General features: G+C 41.7%; 1 long non-coding RNA gene across 1 annotated transcript; it reads left to right on the top strand.

Moving 5' to 3' along the window:
* Window positions 1-3549: 3549 nt before the first annotated feature.
* Window positions 3550-4772, top strand: LOC113464993 (uncharacterized). Its single transcript, XR_003389842.1, has 2 exons — window positions 3550-4143; window positions 4215-4772. It is a non-coding gene; the product is annotated as an uncharacterized LOC113464993 (long non-coding RNA).
* Window positions 4773-6534: the final 1762 nt, after the last annotated feature.

The raw sequence follows: 6534 nt of genomic DNA, 5'->3' as shown, positions 1-6534 counted from the left end.
GTGATCATTTTTACACGAGTTATGACATGTTTTAAAAATCGGATTTGATATAATAACTAGTCAATGGAAGAAGTAGAACGTTGCCGTCGACTTTCACTTTACACGTACGTGTAACGTATTGTATGTACGCTATTTCGTTTGTACAATGCGAAGTGTTCCTTTTTAAACCCGTGCAGGCGCAATCGACGAAAACATAATACAGCTGTTCCCGCGTTGTTACGGTGATTGCTTAATGCGGTTTGACACGTAACGTTATATTACTCAAACTTTATGATACGCCGAATACAAAGGGTAATAATCACGCCTTCCAGCGCTATGCGAAATTATAACGAATGTTTGCCGTTGCTTAACTGTCTGTCAATTCATGATTCATTGACAGGAAGTATGCGCGTTTGTAATTAAACGCAAATCCTTTCTAACATTTAAACAAAGAGATTTCACTGTAAAATAATTGGCGTTACTCACTCTCTTTGTTTCTGTCGATGTGCGAATGATACATATTATCGCATTAATTATGATAATTAATGAGTGTTTCAATATTATAACCATATTCCGCCAGTATAATTATCTCGCGTTTGAAGATAGATCAAGATTGAATTAAATTCACCCAATGTAACTTTTTATTTCATTAATTAAACAGCATTTAATTGATGCAATGAAAAACAGAGGATTTATTCACGGGCCGTACTGTAATTAAAAATGGAGAAACACGGATTGTTGAATACGGAAACCAGGTGTCGCCCGGTGAAACCAAAACACGTTCTCCGCGGCCGGGTTTACGGGTCGCGTAAACCTCGCCGAGCGATTCATAAAGCGAAATGGACTCCTCGCTCGCTCGCGGAGAAAAACAATTTCCGGCAAAACAGGGAATTAAGTACTTATCTTTACGAGCGGCCGTGCAATTTTCTAAAAGAAGATACGAAGCCTCTGGCTTCGCCACCCTCGTCGACGTCGCCGTCGACGCCGCTGCGGCGTCCCGCTATAAACGGAAAAAATTTATCGCGACCTCGATGCGTGCACCGCGCGAAAGTCGCGTCGCCTCCGCAGTTTGTCGGCCGAAGTTATTCTTCACGGACAAAGTAGCCACCGCGATAAGTGGAAAACGGAGGGTGCACTTCCTTCGGAAGTTCAAAAGATTTGAAGTATTTGTTTCATCGAATCGGCGCAAGGAACGAGTCGTTCCAGTAATTATTTAAATTGCACGAGGGAATGAACTTGTGAACAATCCTTGAACAATTAAACACGGTCTACACTAACAGACTAATGGCTGGGTATATCCGTGCGTGTATCACGCTTTAACGCTGCGCCGAGAAAAGTACGATGTCAGCGGTAGAAATAACAGATACCAGACGTCGGGACACAACAGAACGCGGCGCGACACAACACAATGTGACATGACGTGACGTGACACGGATCTCTGCGATTGCTTGGTAACAAACGCACAATTGCTAAAGCAACGTTTATGCAAGCGATTAATGGGCGAAACGAATAGCTGGCATCAATCACTTTGATGAAGCGTCGCAATTAAATATCGCGAACCGATATGTAGTTATCGCGAGATGCTCGCTCGTTCCTCTCCGTTTGCCTTCTCGTCGTGCTAGGTACAACCTAAATGCACCTGTCCCACAGAATGACACGACGCCGTCTTCGGAGCTCTCTGTACAATCTCTACCACAAGTATCGCGTTTACACGAGATTTAATGTCACGATATAATAGCAATCATTCATACGTATGTTGTTTCTGAATCTATTTTTTCCGGCACTTAATAGATTTACAATTAATAAATGTACGTTGAGGTATCGAGGAGAATAAATCTGAGCATCCTGCAGACACTTGCAAAGGTACATAATAAATTAATCGATAACGAATGCTCATCAGGAAACATTATTTGATAGAAAAATAAAATTGATTCTTGGCAATCTCTATAAACGTTTTTATACGTTCCCAAGTCCACGACGTAATGACGGTGCATATTACCTGCTGTTGCAACCGTTAACGATTTAACGATATCGCGGCCACTTTTTACCAACAATGTACCGGCCGCAAAAGTGATACTTTGGAACTATAATTTCATATAAATGCATTACTTAGTCGCCGACAATAAGTGGCATGTCAGCGTAGGTAATGGCCATTATAGGCTATTAATAGGCTATTACATAGGCACACTTGGATTTCATGAACGTGATTAATGGAGAGAAATGAACGCCGGGGCTAACAGTACATCGATCCTAGCGTGTAACGATCGCGTTGCCACGTTAACAAACGTCCGGTTATTTATTGTGACCTATAAAATGTTAACTGTTACGTCCGAGATGTTTGTGGTACGTTGGATTCATAGATAAAATAATAATGCGTGCCTGCGTCTTGGAACACATCATTCTTCACGTAATTATTAGTGCATGTATTGTGTTGCATATATTATTTCTTCGGTTGTTTCTATATTCAGATTTTCCTTCCACTTCTTTAATGATTTTCATGTCGGACTGAATGTAAGATGGATAATTATTATGATTTCACTCTGCAGATTGGATTATATGCAACGATCAGGTAGATATCACTCGGTAAATGCATTATAAATATGTGTAACAAGGAAAACGAAGGAAAGCTTAAGTGCATAATTGGCAGCTATTCCTTTGTCTCTCACTGTACTATAAATGTAATCAAAGCGGATTCCGATGCGATACGATGTTTCACAAACCCGGCCGTCCGGAATAAACCGTGTAGCAACGCGCAGAGAGAAAGAGATTGGCCAGCAGCCAGAGCACCTATCCGCGTGAGCATTCGTCTTTTCATCGCGTCGCGCCTCGATTGAACCGAACAGATTGACGCGCGGCTTAAAAACCAGCGTCGCCGAATGATCCGGATGATTTGGATGCCCCTAATGCGCGACGCGATTCGAATTTTCACGACCCAAATTGCTGCGAACCGAACGGCCGGCCGATTGCGTTAGCGTCGGCCAACGAAAATAATGTTCAATTGGCATGCGATCGTCAGTCGAGGACTGATTTATTTTATTAAAAGATGCAGATTGACGACACCATTGAGTGAACAGTTCATTTTATTTCCTGTTCAAAAAGAGTCTGCGCTCCTCTCGTTAATAACGTTACCACTATTTAGCTTGTCGAATAAATAATGCATACAGTTATCATCTTCAACTGAATGGAACGATATAATTCATTCAGAAAAGCTGATCAGTTATTCATACTTTTCCGCCAGTTGCCAGACTTTTCATTTACCTAATGCATTTCTTAATACGTTCTTGCCTGTTCAATTTATTAAAACGTTCGCATTATTTATAGCGTGACCTGACGCGTCGTCATTAACAGATCGTTGCCGCCTGTTAAACAGGACAAGATCAGTAAAATTTTCAGAACGCGGGTTTCTCAAGTGACGAAAAACAAGGCGACCGGGTGGATTAGTTGGTGACAAACGAATTTCCCAGGAGCGAATACAGTGGCCTCGTCGGAACGTTTTCAGGCAGCCTATAAATTCTAATTTAAAATCAGTGTGTCGCAACGCACAAAAGATCGTCGCCGGCGGAGCGAGCGAGCGAGGAAGGGAGGAGAGATGGAGGAGCGCGCACCCATTTCTCAGAGTGTTCCTCCGCATAGCTCATTCGTTTTATCGTCTCGAACGGGACGAGCCGCGTCACTGCCGTGACACAGTGATAAACAGCCGCTTTTGTCGTAAGTCAAGTCGCCGTAAAATCTTGGGCATTACTTGTCGCCCGGTGTTTACCAAGTCGGAATGACTTGACAACGTGAATATAGTTAGCGCTAGATCTTCGCTGCCACGCCACGCCATGCCATGCCATGGCGTGCCATGCCGGTTCGTTCATTCGGCATCCGACTGGCATTTGTCATCGCTACCAGCCAAGAGAGATTGAATAATTGCCACGTTTATACGTACGATTTAACTGTTCAATTTTAACGAATGCTGGCCGACGTAAAATTATGCCTGCCTGAATTGATCTAATGCTAGGTTCAGAGTATATATTACTGAATCCTAATGATCATGGGTTATTACAATGCAAATGTTTTACTAAGTTTTTTTTTATCAAGTCCCGATTTGCCAATAAATTTCCTCCTCCTGCAGTCAGGATGTTCGTGAATGATAGTGCAAGTATCTACGTAGCTAGCAGGGTGAGATTAATTCGACGTTAACGTTGCGACGGCCGAGCTAATGGCATTCACGACGTCGCCAACATTTTCAGCCAACCCAGTCGTCGTCGAGGTATCCGTCGTCTAACGACAAGAAGAAGAAGAAGGTGCACTGCCATCGCATTGCGCCGCGGGTTCGCCTGAGTGATGAAGTGAGTGCGGAGTGAGGCCTATTTTTGTGCTCACCGACAGCGACAGTTGTAAATGCGGTAGTAAGTGAAAGACAGTCATCCGGAACCAGCATAATCTGACAGTTACGTCCTGATCTTCGTCGATCGTGACGAAGTATATTAACTTCTTAAGGAGTTAAACGTATCAACTATAAATATAAAGAATCGTCGCTGTGGCGATCCACTCCCTGGCGTGGATTCCATCATCGATGAAAATAGCCGGCTTATTAGCAACGCCAGTCGACAGCTTGAAAACCTTAATCGATCTTCCTCGCAAGAATCACCTATGCTAATTAATCATTTCGCTTCTGCCGTTGTCACGTGGCAACCGAACGAGATACAGTTCTAAAATTCTTATGCAACTGTTATTTAAAAACATTTTTAACTCTGTCTATTTGTATCAGAATTGAACAATAAATAATTCGAGAGTGAAAGAATTAACCAGGCCACGTTATCTTGCCCTGAGCCTTCGTTACGTAGTTCTGGTGGTCTCACCTGCAAATAGTTTAAACGATGTTAAGACAAAAATTCAACCAATTCTTTTTTACTTCTGTAACTGTTTTGAATACCTCGTTGTAAGGGGACAAACAGCCTCGTAGATCTCGTGACACGTCGTTAGAGCCACCGAAAATATCCTCCAACACGTCGGACGAAAAGTGTTACGGCGCTATCCGAACTCCTTCGGATTGTCCACAGTCCGCAACAGAGAAACTCCGTGCTCAGTCACACTGGTTCTTAACTCTCCTACTTTCATTTTAAAAGAAAAAGCATTTGTAACGAGTCAAATATATTAAATTTTCACTTATACGACTGATATTCCAATGTAATAAAAGATTTTTGTTAATAAAAAATTCCGCGACATTTTATAACTGGCATAAATGCTCGAAGGATTGCATAATACAGTGAATGCAATCGCAGTGGTTTATGATACTACTTCCATCTGTTTTCCTACCAATTAACGGTGGCGTAGCGTTAAACAAAATACAGATCGGACATAAATTGTAGAATCCGCGTATATCTCTGTCAACCAAATATAGCTGAGGGCCTCTAACGTTCTAACCCATCAAACGGTCACGCATCGTTACTTATAGCGAATAAAATTAAAGCTAACGACGTATACTTGGTCGTAAACTCTCCGGGTTATTAACTTTAACTTGCCGTAGATTATATCGTGGAATTTATTTAGTACCGTTAATACAGTGCGCGAGGTCACGTATCAGCCGAGCCTAAATCGGTGAAAATCTGACAGGAAACATGTTAAGAACCACGAGTATGTAGCAAACGGCACACGAATAAATTATCATTCTCACAGGCCAACGATTACTTAACGATTTGCGAAGAGGTGATATTCAAACAGCGTTCCGTGCAAAGAAACAATTTATTTCGCGTCAATATTGCTAATTAATCATTTCGCTTCTGCCGTTGTCACGTGGCAACCGAACGAGATACAGTTCTAAAATTCTTATGCAACTGTTATTTAAAAACATTTTTAACTCTGTCTATTTGTATCAGAATTGAACAATAAATAATTCGAGAGTGAAAGAATTAACCAGGCCACGTTATCTTGCCCTGAGCCTTCGTTACGTAGTTCTGGTGGTCTCACCTGCAAATAGTTTAAACGATGTTAAGACAAAAATTCAACCAATTCTTTTTTACTTCTGTAACTGTTTTGAATACCTCGTTGTAAGGGGACAAACAGCCTCGTAGATCTCGTGACACGTCGTTAGAGCCACCGAAAATATCCTCCAACACGTCGGACGAAAAGTGTTACGGCGCTATCCGAACTCCTTCGGATTGTCCACAGTCCGCAACAGAGAAACTCCGTGCTCAGTCACACTGGTTCTTAACTCTCCTACTTTCATTTTAAAAGAAAAAGCATTTGTAACGAGTCAAATATATTAAATTTTCACTTATACGACTGATATTCCAATGTAATAAAAGATTTTTGTTAATAAAAAATTCCGCGACATTTTATAACTGGCATAAATGCTCGAAGGATTGCATAATACAGTGAATGCAATCGCAGTGGTTTATGATACTACTTCCATCTGTTTTCCTACCAATTAACGGTGGCGTAGCGTTAAACAAAATACAGATCGGACATAAATTGTAGAATCCGCGTATATCTCTGTCAACCAAATATAGCTGAGGGCCTCTAACGTTCTAACCCATCAAACGGTCACGCATCGTTACTTATAGCGAA

Source organism: Ceratina calcarata, unplaced genomic scaffold (assembly GCF_001652005.2).
Source record: "Ceratina calcarata isolate Rehan_Ccalc_2016 unplaced genomic scaffold, ASM165200v1 scaffold140, whole genome shotgun sequence".
Taxonomy (NCBI): Eukaryota; Metazoa; Arthropoda; class Insecta; order Hymenoptera; family Apidae; genus Ceratina; species Ceratina calcarata.
The sequence above is the reverse complement of the archived record's forward strand: the minus strand, read 5'-3'. Positions and strand labels throughout refer to the sequence as shown.